Genomic DNA, 24,753 nt, shown 5'->3' on the forward strand with positions numbered 1-24,753 from the left:
TTTAATAATTACATTTAGAAGAAAAAAACCAAATAAAGGAGAAGCCCAGGGTATTATGATTGGAAACCTCCGGGTGATGGCTGGACATGTCCCTTGAATCACAACTGGTCTTCAGACAACAGAAAATGGCTTTTTTGGAAGGTAAGCTGTATGGCAGTGGTCCCCAACCTTCGGTCCGCGGCCCGGTGCTGGGCCACGAAGGCCAGAGTGCCGGGCCGCGGTTCCCTCTCCCCGCCCCCTCACAGTAAAAAACTTCTTACTGCGGGAGGGGGGGAGAGGGAATAAGGGCCGCGCCGCACATGCGCGCTGTGCAGCTGAAATCGCGCATGCGCGATTTCGGCCACGCAGCGCGCATGTGCACATGTGTGGCCCGGCCGCGCATGCGCGATGCGCTGGTGTGGCCACACATGTGCAATGCGTGGCCGTGGCCGTCGCCCTGCCGGTCCCCAGCCAAAAAAAGGTTGGGGACCACTGCTGTATGGTATGATAATCCACAGAGATCCCTCCCTAAATCCCACCCTTCCCAGGCTCCCCCCCCTAAAATCTCCAGGTATTTCCCACCTGGTAATTCTACACTATGTCCAGTTTCTTTTAACGGTCACACTATAATAAGCATGCAGTACATATTTATCCTCTTCACTAAAGATAATTTAATTTGGGAACCAAACATTAGGGCTGGCAATGAGCAGTGTTTCCTTAATTGATGGCAGTTTTAAAAACTGTACCAAAATCAAGTAAAGCACATGCCATGATTCAGCAAACATCCTAAACTGAATACTGTGACTCAGCAACTCCACACCCATACAGAATGCTTAGATTAGGTTTGTCCATAATAATTAGTTCCCTTCCCCCATTCCCAGAAGAAACCTCTGTATGGATGCTGTAATTTACAATGAAAATAATTTCACAAGGCCAAAACAAAGAGAAAGAAAAAAGCTTGAAGTGGCAAACACGTTGAGACAAAGTACTTTATCAGGAATGACTACACACAGTTTTAAAGCAAATGCATTTAATGTTTGTCTCTACAAAGCAAATGCAGATGTTCTAAATCTTAATCTACTCTAGGAAAAGGAGAAAATTGGGTTGACGTCCACTGTTAGGTGGTATTTGCCATAGAATGATCCTAACATACAAAGTGTATTTGTGTACTTTTGAGCCTCCACTTATGTGAAAGTCTAATTGCTTTTCATGGAGAAGAGAAAGGGAAGGAGAGGCATTTGTGAGACAAGCATTCAGGCCACTATTGCTTATAGCTGCATTGCAAAACCAACTTCTGCAAGAGCCTTTTAAGGCTTGCGTGTGTTCCTAACAGACAGCCAAATTCTATCCAACATTTAATTGCTGCATTACAAGGATTGCGGATGGACCATTGACAGCTTTAGGATGCAGTCCTAGGGCCACTCTGTTAACAATTTAAAACAGCAAATTAACCCCAGTAGATGAACTGGGTACCTGGCGAGACCCTGGGGTGCTGAGCGTGTACTGCTGTGTTTTTGCTGTCTGTCAATACTGCTTTTAAAGACACAGAGTTCTACCAAGACAGCTGGTAACTTCATTTGCTTCACTTCCTTTCTGGAATCCATTCCTGAGCTCTTCTTTGCTCAGTTCTAGGAACTCCGTGATGTGGCAATAGGAATTAATGCAACCAAGGTAAGCAATCATTTTGTAAAGCACCAGGAAATGTTCAACTGCAGGCACTCCTGGGGCTATGCAGGTGTATTTCAGTGCTCTTTCTCAGACTGAATGAAATATCTTGTGGGCCTTGCAGATTGACTGTTAGGGACAGCGTCTGCTCAAGTTATTCTCTGCCACACCCAGCTGCAGCTATCAGATAAATTCCTTGAAAAAAAGCAAAGCTGTAGGAGAAAATAGCTTCTCGACTGCCCTGTTTTTACAATACATTCTTCATCTAAAAAAAAAGAATAACAAGACACGGAAAAGATGGAAGACAGACTAGACCCCTCATTGTCTGAAACTTGAGCTAATCAGACTGGTATTTAACTTGCCATCTTCACTGTGTCGCTGTTGACTTCAGCTGTTGCTACCGTCAGGCCTTATGTGCGTGTGCTGTTTTGCATGACGGACCAAGGACAAAATATACTGCAGCAAACAGGAGCATAACCCAATGTCAACAACCTTTACGTGAGAGAAGGTATTTGCAGTGCTTGCAGCCCCAGCACAGCCTCCCAGCACACCTGCAGCTGCTGAGCTGATATTGTGCTCATGGCTTCATGTGTACACAGCTGGTTTTGCAATTGCCAGTAGTTTTTCTGGCCAAAGGGGGTTAGGGTCGTTGCATGTGTTAAAACCAGGCTGTGCCTGTTGCTGGGAAATTTTGCATGGAATAAATAGAAAATGTTTTTGGCTGGGGAAGACAACTCTGTACTATACTTTTCAAGGAACATTGTAAGGAAAGAAGTTTCCTTTGTTTATTGAGGGCTCTTCTAATTCAGTATTAGAACTTATACTTTTCCTTGTAACTTCAGGGTGATTTATTCTAAAATGAGGCATAAGAAGAGACCTGGTGGATAAGACCAGTAGTCTATCTAGTCTGGTGCCCTGTTTCACTAGTAGCAAAAACAGTTGCTCTGAAGATTCAGTAAACAAGGTATAGAGGTCAAGGCCTTCGCTATGTGCTGCCCCTTAGCACTGGGGTTCATGGGGTTACTGCCTCTGTATATAGAAGTTCCCTTCACTCACCATGGCTCTTAGCCATCGATGAACACAGAGGCATATCTAGGGAGTGGCAGCTGGGCCACAAACCCTAGGCACCGTATGGCAGGGTATGGGGGGAGCAATCCATGCCCTCCTGCCACTGGTGGGGGCCTGTCACAGGCAGGAGGCCCATCAATGGCTCTGGGTGCCCCCACCTGCACCACAAATGCTAGCCCTGGTGGCAGAGGATGGTGGCACCTGCCACTGTAGACAGACGATGGCAGCAAGCAGTGCCCATCTAGACACTGCCACCCTGAGGTAGGATATGGCCCTTCTCTATGACAGTGTGACCCTAGCCCCTGGTGGCTCCTCTCCTTGGTATGGCTGCAGCCCAGCTCATCACCTTCTCTGCAACTGCCCCGTTTGGGGTGAAAGGTGAGAGCATGGCCTGAGCTGTCCTTTGAACTGCTGCCACCCATGAGGAAGGGAAGATATGGCACCACAGAGATTATTTGAGAGGGGACAGGGATGCAGGTGGCACACAGGACTGTACCAGTTGTCTTTCTGCTACATAATACAATATGCTATTCAAAGACTAAAGGCAATAGAATTCCAGGGATTCTAATCATATATGATGGAGCTCAGTACACGTCAGATAAATATAAAAAGAATGCGGGAAAATATTGGTTTTAACATCATAATAGTAGTACAGTACACACAAAACAATGAGGAAGTAGGAAGGGTGGAACGATCCTTAGCGGCCTCCCAAGAGAGCTGAGAAACATGTATTTAGCACTCCTGAAATACTAGTCCACACTTCTTGCTTCGGGACACTCTCCAGAAAAAAAAGTTCACAGGAAAATTAATAAATTCCATTACCTATTGCACAGACTTAGATTAATTCTAGGGTTGCCCGAACTGAAGGAATCCCAAAACTGAGTTGAAGAGATGAAAAGATTACACAAATTTGAATTCGGTGCTAGATACAGAACAAAACCAAAACTGTATAATATCTACCAATTGAATAGTAACTTAAAATTTTAAAAGTCTGCATTCCAACCAAACTCAGCAGAAGGTTTAAAAAAATTATTCTAGAAGAATAATTAGACCATTACAAAGATTTGACTTATCATTTGATTATTTGTTCAATTTAGCTGAGAAATAACTGGATATCTGGTTCTCAGAGAGGAAGTGGCCAAAGGAAATAAATTAAGGAATTTCCAATGAGGAGGAAATTCATGTTTCTGTGCTGGAGGGCTGCTATCTTTCCTTTTCACTGCAGCACATCTTAGACTGTTTCCGCACTAGCAATATCATTAAGGTTTGCATTTTTAAAGGGTTGACTTTTTTCTGTTTCTGTACTAAAATCTGCTTCTTCAGGCTCAGTCCCGAATTGTCCCTTGAGTTGCCCTGCAGCAAAGGAATCCCCAGAAAACTGGATTTCATCTTTTCAAGCAGGGTCTAATGGAGTCTAATTTGGGGCTGCCCAATCTGGAAATGCATGCAATTAAGTTTTCCCCTGAATCCACCATTTTGAGTCATTTGGGAATGCCCTTTTTCTCATCACCATCCTCCCTCTCCTTTCCTCCCCCTCCCTCCCTTCTGAAAAAGGGGTAATTTAAAGGGGTAATTGCATTACAACACTGCTTTCAAATAAAAAAAACAGTCTTGCAGTCTTACACAGCAGTGTTATAATTCAGGGTTTAAAATATATTCAGGGCACTTGGGGGAAGGGGGGGAGACAATCAAAGGCACAGAATGGTGGGATTAAGGGGCACAATGAAAACAAAGGTGCAAGCAGGCACCATTTTGCAAAAATACCCATAGTTTTTGAAAAAGAGAAGAGAACAGAGCATGATGGGAGGCTCCCTCCATTGGAATCTGTGTGGAAAACATATTGCTCATTTCAGGCTGGGAAATAAGGGGAGGAAAGCCCAAATGTGAAAACACTAGAGTTGACAGGAACCCCAAAGTGAGGCTAAAACAAGGTATGTCTCCTAGACCAGTGATCCCCAACCACCGGGCCATGGCCCGGTGCCGGGCCACGAAGGTCCTGGCAATGGGCTGTGGCTCCCTCTCCCCCTCCCGCAGTAAGAAACTTCCCAGGCCACAAGCAAATCGGCCACAAAAGCAACCGATTAGCTTGCGGACTGGCAAGCTTCTTTTTGTGGGAGAGTGGGAGAGGGAAGCAGGTCTATGCATGCACGTTTGCACCATGCGCAGCCGCAAACGCTCATGCGTGGCAGTTTCAAGCATGCGTGGCCGCGCGATCGCCCTCCCCACCACCACCGGTCTGCAGCCTGAAAAAGGTTGCGGACCACTGTCCTAGACCATTTACGCACTGGAGGTTTCATGCTGGACTGCAGGCTGGAGTTTTAATCATGGCAGGTTGCCCCACTTCTTGCACCCACACGAGGGAGCATTTGGCCTGATGCACCTCATCCACCCCCAATTTGTGTTCCTGCATGGGAGTTGGGGCACTGAAGTTCCCAGTGCGTAAACGGTCCTAATATGGAAACTGTCTTAATGGAATTTATTTATTTTATGTACAAAATTACTGCTCTAACAAGACATGTAATGGCAGCTAACAAATGAAAACCCATATGATACCTCCCACCCTCTCAAGCAGTGGTCCCCAACCACCTGGCCGTGGCCCGGTGCCGGGATGCAAAGGCCTTGGCACTGGGCCGTGGCTCCCCCCCCCCCGCAGTGAGAAACTTCCCAGGCCGCAAGCAAATCGTCCACCAAAGCAGCCAATTAGCTTGCAACCTGACAAGCTTCTTTCTGCAGGAGGGGGGGGTGAGGGAAGCGCGGCCCCACCGGGTGCAAACACGCATGCGCGGACCTGCCGCGCATGTGCGTTTGTGCATGGCTGCCGCGCATTTGCGGCGCCCGGATCGCCCTCTCCCCCCACCGGTCTGCAACCTGAAAAAGGTTGCGGACCACTGAATATTGAAATATTCAAATAGGTAGCCGTATTGGTCTGAAGTAGCACAATAAAATCAGAGTCCAGTAGCACCTTTAAGACCAACAAAGATTTATTCAGGGCGTGAGCTCACACCCTGAATAAATCTTTGTTGGTCTTAAAGGTGCTACTGGACTCTGATTTCAATATTGAAATGAATTTATAAAATAATTAAAATACACACAAACCTATTAAATGAATACAAAAGAGTGAAAATGGGTTAGGAAGGAGGGATCATTGAGAGAATGCCCTCCTCCTGGCTTTTACTGACAGAACCCAAGCTTGTTCTGGTTGCCTAGCAACAGCCATGGAGAGCATCTCTTTCTGAAAGCTCCTGGGCAGTCTGCCACAGTAGGAAGGGGGAAATGATGGCTTTCCTTGCTGGGAAACTCCCTCAGACCAAAGCTTCCATGGAAGAGAGCCTGGGAACCAGCTCCCACCACTCAGGGTTTCCCAAGAATATCTAGACTGTCCCTCTGAGAAGTTAGTCTTTCAGCGCAGTGCTACAGCAATAACAAAATACCTTATAACCAGACTGGTAGCATCCATGCAGTTTAGCTTGTAAGGACAACATAAAGAGAAATATCCTCAAGAAATAAATTGTAATATGTGAAGCAAAAACAACTGTCTTTAAAAAGTTTTATTCTAAAAAGACAGTCCTACTTTACACAGAGAGTAACTAGAATGTGGGGTTTGCTGCAACAGGAAGTAGTTATGGCCACAGGAATAAACTGGTTCAAAATGGCATTACATAGATTCATGGAGGGTGATTCTGTCGATGACAACTAGTCATGGTGACTAAGAGGAACCTTCACATTCAGAGGCACTAAGCCTCTGAATCCCAGAGCCAGGAGGCTACATAAGGGGAAAACCTTGGCCTCTGTGCCCTGTTGTTGACCATCCAGAGGAGTTGGTTGACCACTTTGTGAGACAGAAGAAGAAAAATAAGAGTTGGTTCTTATATGCCGCTTTTCTCTACCAGAAGGATTTTCAAAGTGGCTTACAATTGCCTTCCTTTTCCTCTTCCCACAACAGATACCCTGTGAGGTAGGTGAGCTTGAGACTGGATGGACCATTTCAATGTCAGTTTCAACTGTGGTGGCAGTTAGGCAGTTACTTTCTAAGGATCTCCTAGAAAGTAATGAGCCAAGAGCTGAAGTGATCCCAGGAGGATATTAAGGAGATGTTTAATCCTCTAACGGTCATTAAGGAGACTTTGAAATCCATAAAGATAATGAAGGATTCTATTATTTAAGGAACATCACTAAGGAAGAATTTGAAAGAGTTTAAAATTAGGAACCTTGTTTGGGCATTCAAACTTATATTTGAGTTATCTTACCACATCAATTAAGGAATATTTCAACAACTAGATTTTTTATTATGCAGCAGATGGATGTAAATTTTCCTCCATTTGTTTTACTTGTTAATCATCATCATGCAGCAAAAACTCCCCATCATCTTCCAGCACTATTTTGCTGTATTTGAGCACCCCCCTCAAAGTTCAAAGTCTTTAAAAAAATAATTATCACAATCACATTATAATGCAAAACTATAACATCACAAAAGGAGATACAAAAAGGTTGGCTGAAGCAGCTTAACTCCATGCAGAATGCGGGGGAGGGGGGGGTGACTCACAAAAACAAATGGAAATCATAGCCTAATTGGTCATATGGAAATAGTCAAAATGGAAGCCATCATTGTATAGGCCAGAGTAATAGTAGGGGCTGTTTTTATACATAGCAAAACTTGATGGAAAGCAGACATAGGTTTTCTGAATGGATTCATATTGGGAGAGATGGTCCTTCATGTACGAGTGCCACACACTGGAATGGGCATCATTGGTAAAGTTGCCAACCTCCAGGTGGGGTCTGGAGATCTCCCAGAATTACAACTTCCCTCCAACTCTTTGGCATTATACTGTGATGAGGACCCTCCCTTGTTTAAACTCCCCAGGCTCTACCTCCAACCTAGTGTCGGCAACCTGATGTTGGTAAAAACCTGTACCTTCAGTTGAACTCAGAAACAAGCAGGGAACCCATGCAAACTTCTTGGAATATTTCCTGATATCCTTGTGACAGAGAAGATCCTCCTGTTTTCTCAGTGTATTCTGGCTGCATCATTGACACATGATCTCTGGCAGCAGCAGTGATGCACAATGTGCTGCAAGGATGAGGCAGAGATGACAACTGGCTGCTAAAACCTATCAACAAACAGCTGACTGCTGGAACAGATGTTACCACTGCCCAGAAATTGTTCTGATCTTCCATTTTTAATGAAACCCATTTGCGGGGCAGAGAGGTGGAATTGGGTGAGAGAGAAATCATAGAATAATGGAGGTAACTGAGGACAATACAGACATCATTAAGGACCTTTCATTTACCACACCATCAGCAAAGGGTTGGCTTCTTGTTAGACGTGGAAGGCCCGTTCTTTAACATACTGAGTCACTAATTGTCTTTAAAGTTTCATTAAAGCAGATGCGTCGCTAAAGAGCAAGTATTAGTCACATACTGATCAAGATACAACAAAATATTCTGAGCATGAACAGACCGCCTGTCTAGCATGGTAGAAAACAGTCACTAATGGAGTGACTGTATTCTTAACTGTACATATCTAATTAATACTGATAAAACTAAAAAGGCTGCCGGGAATGTGTTATGGTCATTGGATAAAAGAAACCAAGGCAAGGGCTTTGCAATAAGATAAACACCATGTCTGAGCATGAATTTGGATCTGAGCATCCTTTCTGCCCTTCTAATAGGATGTAATTGTGAACATAATCAGTATAGCAAAGAATATGTATGCATGGGGCAGACAGAGTTAATACACAGTTGTCTTGACAGTTTAAAGTCAATGTGTATGATACATATAAGCTGGCAATGTTATGCCTTGGATGAGAGAGCAACTTGAAACATTTCTCATCTTGTGTGCTATTAGGCTGTGCTGTATTTTGCTTGAGATGATCATTTAAATTGGAAAAGTTTCCTTTTCAAGAATGTGGGAAGAATTCCTGGTGGTTTGTACCCTTTGCTAAGGTTTTGCCTTGCTGTGATTTCATATCAGTAAATGGCCTGATCTTTTTGATTTTATGTTATTTACTTGTTCCAAATTAGGGGCATATTATTAAAAGATCTCAATTCTGAACTCAGTTGTGCTTACTGTGTGGTCATTGCTGGTCCTGATAGACTCCAGATAGGCCCTGCAAGGAAGGAAAGCGGTTGCAATCTTACATTTTTATTTTTGGTTCACTATAAGCAACAAAGGTCAGGACAATATACGGTTCTCCAGAATGCTTTGCGTGACAGAAATAAGTCAACTGGCAGTTGAAATCAAGGTCTCCTGGTTCTCACAGAAGTAATGCAGTCATTTGCCCAGAAGGGCAGGGCAGGATATTTGTTCCCACCTGAGCACCACTGGAACAAAGGATGGGACTGCACCTGGACCACTGGCAGATTGTTTCACCTTAATATCTATCCCTGATGCTTCTAGCAGCTTCCTTCTGTCTTTAATAACTGGCACATCAGAATCCCATTTACAGAGAGTCCTCTACACCTAGACTACTCCTCTCAACCAGAATGCTAATGAAGTCACACCCAAGGATTCACCCAAAGTCTTTCAACCACTTTGGGAGGTACTTCTAATGGCCCATTAGAATTCCTTTATCAGAATCTGGTTCATTCATTAATGAACCTCTGCTTCTTTCCTGATCACATCAAGGATTTGTTTTAGGGCTCTCTTCCCCTAGCCCCAAGGTACAAATTTGCTATAAAAAGAGCAGAGACAAGCATTCTCCATTCTCATCTTGGGCTCTACTCTTTGTGAGACCCAGATTGCTGGACTGGCTGTTTCTTCTAGAACCTTGCGTCAGTGCATCGGATGTAAACTATGCTTTTCATATGATCCAATTCTCCCTCTTTCATACCTGATCATCTCTTTATTTATGAATGATGTAGACTAGATTAAATTGCATGCATGTTGTTAAGGATCACTTTTATTTGTTTTCAATTACATTCATTTATATTATTTTTAAGAACTGTCTCTAAGATTTCTTGCCAGATACGCTGTTCATATACACAGGTGAAATCTTGCTTGTTACCACTTCTCACATTGCTTATTAGTCTCCTAGAATTGGTCAACCTCAGACAAATGCCTAGTGGAAGAGTTCCATTTTGCAGGCCCTGAGGAACTGCGATAGCTTAGGCAAGGCTCCAATCTTTTTGGGGAGCTTATTCCACCAGGTGGGATCATGACAGAGAAGGCTCTAGTCTTGGTTGAGGTCAGATGTGTTTCTTTAGGGCCAGGGACCACCAGCCAGTTGGAAGTGGCTGAGTGTAGAGCTCTTTGGGAAGGGTTCTCTCTGGTGAAGGATTCTCTCTGGGCTCAGACCGCATATGGTCTTAATGGTGATTACCAATGATAATGGTATCCTGGAAGGATACCTCTATCCTGGAGGGGCCCATCTGATCTCCCGTGCTCTGACCTCAACTGAAGACCTGGCAGAAGAGCTCCATCTTGCGTTGGCATCCTTCATAGCTGGCTTCTGATACTCTCTGTGGCTGGTCCCAGTGTGGATGGTGGCATCCTTCTTTGCTACTCTGCCTGACTGCTAGTGCCTTTGACTCTGAGGCCAGGCCCAGAGTGGCTGCTGCAGATTCACCACTGACTTGGGCTGGAGTAGCTACTCATCTGTTAAGAGCATTGTCTGTGTGTTCACAGACAACACAAATCTATTTGGGGGTGATTTAACCTTCACTATATTTTTTTAATGTTGATTTTTATGTAAACCTGGAGAATCTCCTATGTTTGCTGAAAAACTGTTTTGCTTCTCTGTAGTCCCAGTCAGCAGACTTAGGCATCCACAGATGGAAGCCACACATCCCTAAATGTATATAGATGCTCTACAGTGCTGCACCTTTTCATGTGTGCTGGTTGCCTTTAGCATCATGTACACTCTATCTCTTACAGCTGGATTTATTGTAGCTGCTTCAAGGTCAGCTGACCCCATCTGTTGCTGCCAGGAAAAGGATTGTGTATGCAGCCATTATTTTTCATCTCCCGCCACAACAGGGGCACACTGCTGGCTTGAAAAGATATAGCAGTATGGTAATTTGTCATAAAGTACTAATTGAACATAAAGCCTGCAGTTTTACATCACTTCATCTGAACATATTAAAGTATGCTATTTCTACAATGGCAATTAGGGAATACAAAATTGGAAAATAAACTGTTGATTTAGAACTGTTGCTGTCAAGCAGTAGGTTTAAGATATGGCAACAATACTTGCTGGGCTACTACAGATAAGAATTGAGGGTTTACAGTTACATGCATGTATAACAGCTATAGTCTCCCATGAACAGACATCAAAATCCCATTCACACCAAGAGGAATATTAGTGGATTTTAATATGGGGAGTAGATATGCTAAAGGATTTAAAAATATATTATTATCTTATTATGATTTCTTCATACAAAAACAGAACTAAAAAGAAAAAGAACAACTGCAAAGAATTTCCAAACAGAAAACAAAATATTGCTTTTATATTTATATTTATATTTATATTTATATTTATATTTATATTTATATTTATATTTATATTTATATTTATATTTATATTTATATTTATATTTATATTTATATTTATATTTATATTTATATTTATATTTATATTTATATTTATATTTATATTTATATTTATATTTATATTTATATATGTGTGTGTGTGTGTGTATCCCTAAACCATTTTGAAATATTCTAAAAACTAATACTCATCACTGAAAAAAATAAAACTCATACTGTATATGACACAAACATTTCTCTAAATTCATATATGTATGTAGTATGCATAAATTATACCTTTAATTATAGCAAATAGGCAAGAAAAGATCAGACACATTTCAACAACTGCTTTTATCAAAGGTTAAATCTCAAAATACAAATTCACAGGGATCAAAGATTATAGCCAGCACTTAGTGAACATAGAGGCAATTTGGATTGTACATTTTAATGAAGTAATCTTATTGCAATTCAAAAGATGGCTCCATCTATGGCAACTTAAACCTGGAGACTGGGGCCCTGGGCAGACAAGAGAGATTTTCCTACAAACCTGTGATAAAATCCAGGTTTGCAGAAACATCCGAAATCTAATAAAAATAAAAAATACATGGGTACATTAAGCTACACCCCCAAGATAAAAAGAGCACCTATAACTTTAAGAAATGGATGCTATCTGTGGATGTTACTTGGCAACCACATCAGTATTTAGTCTTTGGTTTCTATCAATAAAAGGCACAGTAAGGAGGCAATGACATTTCTAATTTTTTTTTGGGGGGGTGGCTTTGAGGGAAGACACTGAACCCCTACCATGTAACTGAGCAAGGCTCTGCCAGCACTATGCAACTTGGCCAGGGGTCTCCCAGCAGGAGACTGTCAGAAGGAAGGAAGGATAGAAAGCCCAAGACAAGGGGGCAGATAATGGAAGCAGTAAAAGGAGAGAAGCTAGGGAGGCTTACATAAGGCAAAGAGGAAATAGTGAGGGAGGAGGAAATTTAGATGCTCACCACAAGTCCTTGTGAGGCCTTCATTTGTCAGTATAGCTAATTATCAACCACCAAATCTGTGGATACTTAAATCCAGAGCCTTGAACAGACAAGACAGTTCTACAAACCTGAGAAAAACTCTAGTTTTGCATTAAAATAAACTCTAAAGACATACTTATCATACACTGGGATTTAATATCTCCATTAATAGAAGCGGCACCTGTAGCTTTTTAAAAATTAATACTCTCTGTGGCCATTGCTAGGCACCCATACAGTATTGTCAGCCTACATGTCTTGGTGTCTCCTAGCAAAAGGCAGGGATAGAAGACAGGGCCCTTTCCAGGCCCTTCTTGACGGCCAGAATGGCACAGAATGGCATTCTGGACCAGCATCTCCCCACCCTTGCCCATAATACTATGTTGTAAAGAATAAAAGCAATGTCCCAAGACAGCTCTGCCATGCTGCAGAATCACACGTTCTTACAAAAGAAAAAAAGTCCACTTCTCCCTGTAGTGCAACAGAGCCTCAGCACCCTAGCTGCCCCATGTAGGAGCACAAATCCAGGGCAGACAAGGTCCTGAGAGCCAATGCTCCCTCGTGACTCAGGGCAACAAGACCCAAGCCAGAAACCAGGCGGCAGCATTTGTGTGGTGCCTCCTGTGTGGTAATGGTCAGGGAGAGCCTGCCAAGTATATGGAAGAAGAGAAAGCTGAAGACAGGGGAACAGATAATGGTAGGTTTGCTTGTTGGTTGAATGGATAGAAGTAAGTAGGAATAGGGAAAAGGATATAGAGGTTCTCAGGGGAAAGAAACAGGAAATAGACAGGAACAGTGAGATCCTTTTTATGTGTATACGTTTATAATGCCAATTAAAAGTTTTAACCCAGCAGGAAAAAACCCTCCCAGACTATTATGCACGGGCCATAAGGCCCACACTGGCGGTGGCAGTACTTTGGTTAAAATCACCGAGAACGCATGCTGCCACCATGACTGTGGGCGCCTCCCGGCCTAGGGCTCCGGAAGACCCATGTTAAGCGAACACGGGATCTTCTGGAGCTTCCTGGGTAAGCCGGAGCTGCAGGGCCTGGCGCTGTACATAATTGGCGCCGGGCTTGTCGGGCCACCCAGCCTCGACCTGCAGCGTCTCTTAAGGGACACCGCTCACCCCTGCGGTCTCCGTGGTGGCACGGAGCTGGCAGGGGCGACCCCCTGTCGCCTCTGCTCCTCCCGGCCCCTTCCCACCTCTCCTGGCCGAGCCGCTGCACTTACCTTGGTCGGGCCTCCTAGCCCCAGCGTAAAGTGTGCATGCGCTACGCCGGGGCAACCCAGCATGCCCCGCTCCCGTGCGTTCATGGGAAACGGCGGGGCATTGTGCCCCACCGCAACGGCACGGTGCCAGCGCGCGGAATCTGGCACCGTGCATAAAGGGCTCCAGGTGCGAAAAAGACCACATACACAACATGTTGCTCACAAGATCCACAATGGAAAACATCATCTTTGTAATGAAAGAACTGTCAATGGTGTCTGGTTATTCTAGATCTAACTTTCACAAGGTTTACCCATTGTATATGTCAGAGCTATGTCTGACTATGTATGTTACAAAGTTGTTGTTGGTCTTTGACTAGGTTCAAAATTCTTCCTGATGTGCTGAAATAACATCAAAACTGGTTGCTCTTTGATATGTCCTTTCTCCTGCCTTCCATCATCTCAAAAACTGAAAACTAAGAGGCTAATATTTTAAAAATACACAAAACCCAAGATGCTAAAATGCATATTATTGTCTTGATTGTTGAAATAAAAGTGGAACGATGTGGTTCCAAAATTAGATAACACAATAAATAACTCACTCTGATACTGAATCAAATCAGCAAGCAAGGAAAGGAGGCTGTCATTGTCTTGGCTAATCCAATTGTATGTGCTTGAATGGCAGAGCTCCGACCTTCTCCTAAGGGAAGCTGTAACAATAACCTTTTGTTTCAGGAATATGAATGTGGCTTGTGAATATTATTGTCCTTTGTTTTGTTTTTTAAGCATGTTGAGCAGCACGGAATGGTGTACACTCTCTCCCAATTTGCCTTTGGGAAGATTCAGTGGCTAGGAAGTTTGCTTGTTTCTTAAATGTGTGCTAAAGTGCTGTGGTACAGAGAGCTGCAATTGATTTTGCAATATTTTGTTAGCTGTGCTCTGCCCCTAGTTACTGTCTCATTCTGTTGCTATGAAGTGCAGACATTTCTAACAATCCTTCCAAGCAAAGCTACTTCTTGAATCTTTATAGAAATGTATGGTTAGATAGAACATTAAAACAAGTATATAATTTAAATGATCTATGCACATTCTCTTTATTTGAGCACATTTTGCTAGATATTTTTAAAGCAGAGGATGAAAACGATCCACAGAATGGAGTCAGCCACAAATACGCAGGCTACAGCAAACCTGCAGAAACCTCCAGGCTGATTTGTCAAAAAGCCGTAGCCTGTAATTTGGGGCTTTAACTCTCCCCCCCCCCATGTTCATGCCCATTAAGCAACAGCTTCCCTAGGCAGTTTCAAGTTGGGAGAATTGTATATAATCTCTCCTCCTCTCACACAATAGCAACCGAGGCTGGGCCCTTGCATTGCAGATGGAATATCAAGAGTTAATGTCTAAGATAATCAAACAAAACAGGACATTTTCCAGAGAAATTAGACAAAAACAAGACAAAATGTACACACAGCTAGATTGTGCCCTAGACAAAACTTTACCCAGATGGGTTGAGTGGAGCAAAGTAAAGACATTTGAAGAACTGAAGCAATTAATCAGTTTGGAATAGTTTTATAGACAAGTTCCTAGACAGCTGAGATGGTACCTGAAAAATAAAACAATTAAAAATTTAGATGAAGCTTCTTCAGATGAAATAGAAGGAGACTTGGGAGGATTTTTTTTTCAAAAACCCTCATTAAGAAAAATAAACTTCAGGGCACCTCAGAGAAAACTGAGTCGACTAAAACCAACTTTGCGAGGAAGAACACTCCCAAGCCAAATAAAAAGAAAAGGATAGTATATTTTCACTGTCATGAGGAGGGACATATAAAATTCCATAGTCCAAAATTAGAGAAAGGAAAACAACAAACCACAGCCAAGACTGTTAATTTAGGTAAAAGGACTGAATTAGTTAAAGAACTCAAGCTAGAATTACCAGGTGGAATCAGATTAATGGTGGGAGGATCTGGGGGTGTGGCCCATAAGCTTCCCAACATGCTGACATCACACAAAAATGCCATGAACACATTGTGCCAGCTCCGCTCAACTCGCAGAGCCATTCTTTGTGACTCCACCACCCACATATTCCACAAACTGCCACACTTTTCTATATTTTATGGAGCATAATTCAACATGGGCCATTCCTGTGTCTTATGTAACTTGCAGTCATAGCTGTACATAGTGTGTCTGAGAGTAAAGTGGCTAGTGCCCAGGGAGGGAGGGTGGGAGCTGTAAGTGCAGGGCCAATCAGGGTGCGGCCAGCTTTGCTGGCTGCACCCAGATTGGCCCTATTCCACCTCGGACACCCTGGACATGTTCCACCCCCTTGGCTGTTTCACAAATATTAAGAGGAACAATGGATAAGGATGAGAGATTCCAACTAGAGTCTTCCAGATTCTAATCTGACCTTCTAACCGCTACTCAGTGCTAACTCTTACTTTGGTGGATGTCTGTTGTATATTGAAGGCCTGTGTTACTGTTGTTATTAATTGGGTTGGGGTGGGCCCAGTCTGGGATGAGGAAAGGAGCCCATTAGCCCAGGACTGACAATTGGGGGGGCAATAGGGAGGAGCTGTGCATCTCTCGATTGCCCCCCCCATTGTCAGTCCTGGGCTAAGGGCTAATGGGGAGCCGTGCACAGCACGGCTCCCGGTTGGCCCCCTGAGCCCCAGACTGCCCCAGACTGCACGGAAGAGGGCTCCATGGCCGGGGAAGGAGCTGAGGCAGCGCGTCACAGATGTGCCGCTCCAGCTCCTTCCCCTGCCGCGAAGCAAGGAGGCTGGGGGGGAAGGGGGGCGGAGTAGATGGCCCCCCTGCCACAGCCCCCTCTAGCCCGCTCCTAGTGCCCATTGCATTTAAAAGAGCAATGGGCTATATTTCTAGTTATCAACAAAAGAAGACTAGAAACTCATTACAAGCAATTGATCTTGGAAGGAGTACATTAAAATGAAATATATTTCAAACAGATGAGATTTATTTAATAATTTTAATGAAGTTGAACTGTTTTTCTGCTTATATTCAGGTTTATATTTCATACTGACATGAACTTATTTTTTCCTAAAATGGAACTTACCATCTCTCTTCTTGTGCATATCTTCATGGGATGATTAGGTAGTTCTTTATCAGACCTGCTAACTAAAATTAATTGAATCACAGCTATTGGGGTAAATTCTGAGAAAATTATATCCACATTAATTTCATTATATTAATGGGTCTCAAAATTTAATCTGTTTTCTCCAAGTTTTGTTTGAATGGGACTTTAGATCTCCTTTCTCCATTGTACTCACGTTTTTTTTCCAGTACTAAAAGAAATGGACCTTGAGATTAAAACTGGATACTAGTGAACAAGCCATATTAAGCAAATATTAACCAGTGCCTGAAATCCAGGTGTGTGAATTTAGGGAAAGATTTTGCCAGCACAATGCAGACACTATACAAAACTTAATTAATGGCTCTATAATGGTTATCCCAAAATAATGGGGAAGAGGAGGGCTGAAAAAGTTTTGATTATAGGCCTCAAAACATCTTGGAACAACTTTAATTTTTTACATGCAGAAATTTCCTTCCCTCAGGAAACTCAGCCAGAAGAAGTGAACATTGAACGGCAGTTCAATGTTCAGAAGCTGGCAGATAATTCTTTTACAGTTCTGGAGAAAAGCCTTCTGCACTAATGTCTTCATATGAAGATGCTCTTAAAAGCTTAGCTACAGGAGGAGGCTGAAAAGCTGTCAGCCTTACTACTTCCTTAGGCAATATTGCCATAGAATCACAAGTGTAAGGGCAATTACTCTTGAAGTCAGTGGAATTCAGAGTAAACTGATTGTGTCCTATGACAATTTTTTGGGCTAAAATCCAGGATTGATTATCTTCTCATGAATTTCCAATAAGGCGCTGGTCACATTATCTGTGATAATTTGATAACTGCAAGACTTTTATCTCGACATGGTTTTCCAGCTTGCCATCATGTGTTTAGTACCAAGTTGGTATCAGTTGTTTTTCAAACACTACAGATGGCACTATGGAAAATTAGATTCAGAGAGTCTTGTAATGCTACTGAAGAGCCATTGATTCCATTTCCCGGTAGAGATGGATTTATATCTAGTTTCTAACAATAGGAAAGGAGCCATTTCTGTGTCCCAAAGCCTGGGAGACAAGAAGGGCAAACAGGCATGCCATGTGGAAGAATGAAAAATAAAATAATGCTATTCTAATCTAGTTTAACAGGGTTGGGTTGGGTTGGGTTGGGTTTGGTAGTTGATTAAATTCAATACAGACCCAAAGGCAGAGCAACTAATTTACATTAGACTCTTTCCTATCAACAAAGTAACTTCATCTCCACACTCAAAGATGCCTTTTAAAATACATTTCCTTTAATCACTTCAGTTGCCTTCAAGGACAATAGAAGCTTTAAACTAATTGATTTAGGCCAGTGGGTTTACCCAGTAATTGTGTGCAAGGATGGAAGTTCTGGTGTCTACAAACTGTCTATAGTTTTTTGCTGTTTGATATACAAGGACACTTGCATAAGGAGCAGCCAAGACAGTTTTAGGGCCTCATTTTATACTTTGTTCCAATACCAATACCAGTAGTCAACATTTCAACATTGCTGGTGTAAAACAATGAGATATTTTCAGTTTCTCTATTACAAATGATTGAAATCTCTACCTATAGTTACAAGCACACAAAAATGTTTTTCAACATGCATACATCATCATACTTGGTTTTCCATATCTTTTAAAGGCTGCCATTTCTGGCATGTAGATGGGGAAGATCTTGGCATGATGATGTCAGGTCACACATCTTGATCAGCTAATAATTGGAGACATGGGAAAACAGCAGCCATGATTTCTTCAATGTGTGTAGTTTGGGCTGAGTTACTGCAATGCAAAATATATCTATTAACAATGGACATGGACCAGAGTTCCTTACTCAACCATGTACTTTCTTTTGAGTTTAGTTGCTGTATATAAATATCCAAACCAAGTATGTGACTGTATACTTTCAGTGATTTCTATCTATATTTAGACAGAGGTTTATGTTCCACTTATAACTCCCCCCCCAAAAAAAAGGAATGCTGTTGGAATTCGACCAAACTGATATTGCACACTCTGTCAGGTGTCTGGAGCTGATTACTATTTCCGTTTATTTTATTTACTTCATTTATACATGATTCTTTCTTCCTACCCAAACAGCTTACATAGCTCTCTTTTCCTCTGTTTACAGTCTTGTGAGGTAGGCTATGTGCACATGTGATGGCCCATGAATACCCAGCAAGCTTCCATGGCAGAGTAGTAATTTGAATGTGAGCCTCCAAAAGCCTAGCCAGATGTTCCAACAACTACACTTCATGCCCAATGCATATTTATCTGGGAGCAATCCCTATCAAACACAGTGGAATTTAGTTCTGAGTAGATCTGTTTAGGATTGCATTGTGTGATTCCTTCACTTATTGTTTCTGAAAATTGTTGTAATTAGTTTTCAGTGTGAATATTTGGGCTGAGATCATTCTTAAACAAGTTACCCCATGAAATATCTGGAATAATGATGTAGAAAAAAAATCCAGCTGCTTCCTATTATTAGTGTTCAATCACCCCTGAACAAAATGCCAAGTTCTCAGAGTTGAGTCATGCCACTGAAATTAGAATTAAACAAATGGTATGCTTACATAATCATTGAATGTAAAAAGGATATGACATGGAACCTTGAGAATGTGTACCATTCAGGGTTGTCTGCGAAAGCGTGCTGCCTAAGAAATGTAGGAAAATGACATGTTCCCAGGGCTGGAGTTAGAGGCAGCGACCCAAGTGACCACCTGTGGCTCTGGACTTGGGGAGTGCTGGGCTCAGACTTGCCTGAACTGCTTATCCTTGAAGTATCTATGACTCCCCCTAGCTAATTTTATCCCCACAATAAGCTATTAGGTAAGTTATGTTGTTAGGTAGTGACTGGGCAAAGGTCACCCATAAAACCAGAAGAACAGTCGTACTGGATCAAATCCAAGGTTCATCTAATCTAGCGTCCTGTTTCCCACAGTAGCCAGTCAGAAGCCAAAGGAAAGCCTGCTAACTGCATCTGCAGGCAGTAACACTCACCAGCTGACTGGTTCCCACAATATGAGAGACACTCTGCTTCTGATCTCGGAGATCCCACTCAGCTCTAATGGACAACAGAAAATGACCTCTATAAATGCATCCAATCCCTTTTTATATCCAGTAGCCACAGCTGCCTCTCATGGCAGTGACTTTTATAAATCAACTGCCCACTATATGAAATAGTATTTCCTTTCATCTATTAAGAATTTACTTTCAATCTGTTTCATATCTGAACACTTATAAATACCTTTCATGATTTTGTAGATCTTTATTATGTCACCCCTCAGTCACCTTAAAAAAAAAAAACTAAACTGAAAGTGCTTACATCTGAAAACAAGCACTCCAGCCCCATGACCATTTTGGATGTCCTTTTCTATACTGTCTCAAGATCTTTAATTTCTTATTTGAGATGTGGTAAACAGGGGAATTTCCGCACATGCAAAATGAAGCTGGATAGCCTCTGAATGCTGGTGACATATTCAGGCCCCTCCACATGATGTCACCTACATCTAGAGGCTGCCCAGCAGCTGGCTCATGATTTCACCATTTTTAACTCGCGATGCAGTAAACCCAGAAAAGTGTATTTACCACCATAAAATGTGCGAGCCTCTGGTGAGCAACCAGCGATCAATCATGGCAAAGAACATATGGAGGGGAAATGCATGAAAGACTCAGCAGATTTGTCCTGCCCTCGCTCCCACCCACCCCCCTCCATTTCGTGCCCATCGAGGGAGGCAGATTCCCCCCATGTCAGTTCAACCTCTAGTGGGTTGGGGGGGGGAAAAGAGAGGAGAAGAAGGGACAGTAGTCTGACAACTGAGAGGAGGAAGGGAAGGAGGCACTTAGTAAAAAACCACTATAGAGAGACTTAATGGAGGTTGAACTGATGGGGGGGAATCTCATCAGCGTGCCCTCTTCTGGCCAGCCGTGTTAATTTCCTCTTCTTTCCACTTCTTCCCCAGCCATAGGACCTCCATCTTCAAGGAGTTTTCTGCCAGAGCCATCCTGCCAGAGCCTCCAGGCAACTGGCTATTGAATCTAGGGGTGTGCCTGGCTGGCTGCCCATCAACATATAGAGCTGGGTGTCATCAGCATATTGGTGGCAACCCAGCCCATATCTCCTGACCTCCTGACCAGCTATGCTTTAAGGAGTCCTGGAGGCATACCATATGGACTCAGTGATTTGTTGATTTTTAATTTAGACATTAGCTCTGGAAGTTCTTCTTTGGACATCTTTATTTGACACAATTCTTCACACATCTTCTCTTTAAAATTTCTGCACAAAAAAATCTTCTGCATGGCTTCTTTCTTTTCTTTTATTTTCTTTTTCCTATTTTTTTCTATTTTTTCTATTTTTTCTTTTCTTTTCTTACATTTATATACTCCCATCCCCTAAGGCTCATGGCGGTTCACATACATTAGACTGATTATAATATATAAAGATAACAATAGTAATAACAATAAACTTGAGAATAACATTCTAACAGTGAACAATCTAACAGGCCCATGGTTGGTCAGATCTGTCACATAGGTTCAAGGGAGGGAGGATTGGGGGCCCTGTAAGTGTTGTTAGATTTTATTCTTTCATTGTGAGGAAAGATATGAATATTTGTTCAGCTTATTCATATTTTTTTTCTTTTCTCCTTCCTTTGTCCTCTAATGTTCCAACAGCTTTCTTTGATGTTCCTGTGATTTTACATAATGTTTCTGGCAGGGCAATTCTCAAATTCCATTTTTTTTCTTGCCTTACTGGTAAAAAGGTAAAGGTAAAGGTATCCCCTGTGCAAGCACCGGGTCATGTCTGACCCTTGGGGTGACGCCCTCTAGCGTTTTCATGGCAGACTCAATACGGGGTGGTTTGCCAGTGCCTTCCCCAGTCATTACCGTTTACCCCCCAGCAAGCTGGGTACTCATTTCACCGACCTCGGAAGGATGGAAGGCTGAGTCAACCTTGAGCCGGCTGCTGGGATTGAACTCCCAGCCTCACGGGCAAAGCTTTCAGACAGCTGCCTTACCACTCTGCGCCACAAGAGGCTCATATAACCACAAGATATTGTATTTATTTTGCCAGAATTTATGCACCTTCAGATCTTCCCCATTTGGCCTCTGGTTCCATTTTCTAAAGGAGATCTCCTTGCCCTCCCTAATCTCCACTGGTTAACCCTGACAGCATCTTCTTGACTGTAGCGGCCCATAGTAAAAATTATTTCTTCTAGCTGAACTTCTTTTATTATGGTTTTAAAGCATCCTAAAGGGAGCTAACTTTTGATTTTATTTGAACTAAACCTCTCATGGTTGAGAAAGTGCCCCTTTTGAAGTTAAACGTGGCTGTCTTCCAGAATCTTACTACTCACATAACATGTGTTCAGACCAATAGCTCTATGTTTACTGGTCCCAACCGGTGCAATTGCTTTTACTCACTGCACAAGGTCCTGGGTGCCAGTTACAATCAAATCCAGGTTCCCTTCCCTTCTAGTCAGCTACAAACTAACTCCATGACTAAACTGGAAATCAAATACAATTGAAAGGTTAATCTGCCATAGATTATGTCAGGCTTTCTTAGCCAGGGTTTTGTGAAACCCTGGGGTTTCTTGATGGCCCTGGAAGGGTTTCCCAAATGGGTGGAGGTTAATTAATTTAATTTTTTTAAATTTGTTAAAACATTTATTGGGTGATATGACCATATATGATCATGTTGACCCCCCCAATTGGCCAATTATGGGCCCAGAGGGGGGTGGGAAGGGGAGGGGCCCTGGGTGGGCATATACACACATATTCTGCACAATCACTTCTGATGGTTCTCACAGCCTGAAGAATGTTTCAGGTGTTTCTCAATGGTAAAAAAAAGTTGAGAAAGGCTAGATAATGTAGACATGCAATTTTCAGATATTTTGGTATCTATCAGCACAGTGGGGATCTAAATCCAGATCTCCAAAATTCTAGCCCAGGCTTTCTCAACCAGGGGTTTGGAAATCTTGGGGTTTCTTGACAGGCTTATAAGAATTTCCCAAATGTGTGGGAGTTAATTATTTTTATATACTTTTTTAATTTGTTAAACATTTATTGGGTGATAAGACCATATATGGTCATGGCGATCTGCCTCCCCCAAATGGCCAGTGATAGACCTGGAGCAGGTGGGATGCGGAGGGGCCCTGGGTGGGCATGTACACAGCTATGCTTCCCAGCCATATTCTGCAGTCATGTAACGTCTGGAGTTTCTCAAATTCTGAAGAATGTTCCAGGGGTTTATCAACAGGGAAAAAAAAAGAGAAAGCCTGTTCTAGCCCAACATTCTAACTACTATGTCTCTACAGATACTTTTGCCTACTTGTAAAATGCTACCTTTCTTAGACCAATAGGGCTTCCCATAAGTTATTCCTTATGCTCCTTAAGCATAGTTTAATACTGATGGTAATAATAGCTAGGGGGAGGAGTATCATTCCCCATGAGAAACATGATAATGAGTTTGAAAAATTCACCTTGAGTTAGGGGGAATATTGAGTGAGCAGAAATGGGCAATGGATTATCACCTTGAGGTGTTTTCTAATCAGAAATGGTTCTGTTCTCAAAATAAGCACTCTTAGGGAAGTTTTCATCCCACAAATTTTAAAAGCTTCCCCCCCTCAAGAATTCTTAGATAGAGCTAGCCAGTCATTCATGTGGCATAACGTACCCACTGACCCCAGCATGTCCCCAGTCCTGGAGTAAGCTGCAGAGAGCATGTTATTCCAATTTTGGAATGACTGCACTGGCTGCCTATTTGCTTTTGTGTACAATTCAAAGTTTGGGATGTTGACCTTTAAAGTCTTAAATGATCAGGGCAGCATCTATTGAGAGTCTGTGTCCATATGTTCCTTCACAAAATGAGCATATAAAATAATCTTTCCTAAATCAGCCTACTTTGGCCAGAACATGGTGTCCCAGGATAGAAGCCAAACATAGTTGTTTGCTGAATTTGGCAACTAGTATTCGTCATGAACTTGCAAGAAGGAAGAATAGATTTGTGATTACAGCATAGGAAAGGGTATCTGGGTTGCCTTCCTTGATGTCGAACAGATTTTGTGTCTGACTTCAGCCCTCTGTTTACACCACATTCAATTTACGTTCCCACTCAAACAAAACAAAAATAAAACATTGCTTGATTATATTTAATTTCAATGTGTCCATATTAGGGTGCTCAGCATATATAGCCATGCAATACAAAGTACTAACAGCATGGCAAAGGATTGTCCACCAATAACTGTTTCTGTTTGTTTGGAGCAATTGTCTTCTCAGGGCACCAATTTAAAAAAGAGACCTGCTAATTTCCTGAGCATTTCTTTCAGAAGTCTCTACGTCAATAGTAGAGTGAACAAAAGTATTACTTGTGCCATCTAGTGGAACAGGAAATAGATACTATTCATCAATCAGAAATCATTTCAGCCTTTGGGTTCAAACAATTAATGGTGTCTATTACAGTGAATGTTCAACATCATATGAATGTTGACATTTGTCTATGACAATGTTGCAAATCTCTGAATATATTTATATGTACACATATGGTTAGCTTTCACTGCTATGTCTTCCAGTTACTAATTTTGTAAGACTAAACCGTGACAAAGTTTGAAATCTATTGCATAGCATGGTTTGGCAATAGTCCTTTCAAAAGAAATATAGCACCTAAGCTATAAGGTACAATTTTGCCAGGTGAATTTTAAAATTACATATGGTATTTTTATAAACAGAATACATTTAAAAAAACAGGAGTGTCAAACAAGGTCCGGCTCTTATGTGGCCTGCAAGGAACTGGTGCAAGGTAGTGAACAGGAGATTAGTTCAGGAGCCACAGTTCTAGCATGATGGGACACCTTCGCTACAACAGCCAGACAGTGTGGGAGCATCTCCCTTTTGCTGCACCACTGGCTCTTCACCCATGTGGTTTTTTGGCTGCACCCTGTTCCCAGCCCATGCAGCGAGACCAACTCAGAATTTGCCATCTGCTGTCCTTATAGGATAGGACTTTATGGGCAATATTTGTTATTGTTGTTGTTATGTGCGAAGTCGTGTCCGACCCATCGCGACCCCATGGACAATGATCCTCCAGGCCTTCCTGTCCTCTACCATTCCCTGGAGTCCTTTTAAGTTTGCACCTACTGCTTCAGTGACTCCATCCATCCACCTCATTCTCTGTCGTCCCCTTCTTCTTTTGCCCTCGATCACTCCCAGCATTAGGCTCTTCTCCAGGGAGTCCTTCCTTCTCATGAGGTGGCCAAAGTATTTGAGTTTC

At 42.4% G+C, this 24,753-nt stretch overlaps 2 long non-coding RNA genes across 3 annotated transcripts in view; one reads left to right on the forward strand and one right to left on the reverse strand.

Moving 5' to 3' along the window:
* Nucleotides 1–24,753, reverse strand: part of LOC143841770 (uncharacterized) — a 73,524-nt gene that overhangs the window by 44,037 nt on the left and 4,734 nt on the right. The gene's annotated exons all lie outside the window — the stretch shown is intronic.
* On the forward strand, nt 1,515–8,764 carry LOC143841769 (uncharacterized). The gene is made up of 2 exons (XR_013232804.1): nt 1,515–1,650; nt 7,574–8,764. It is a non-coding gene; the product is annotated as an uncharacterized LOC143841769 (long non-coding RNA).

Source organism: Paroedura picta, chromosome 7, assembly GCF_049243985.1.
Source record: "Paroedura picta isolate Pp20150507F chromosome 7, Ppicta_v3.0, whole genome shotgun sequence".
NCBI lineage: Eukaryota > Metazoa > Chordata > Lepidosauria > Squamata > Gekkonidae > Paroedura > Paroedura picta.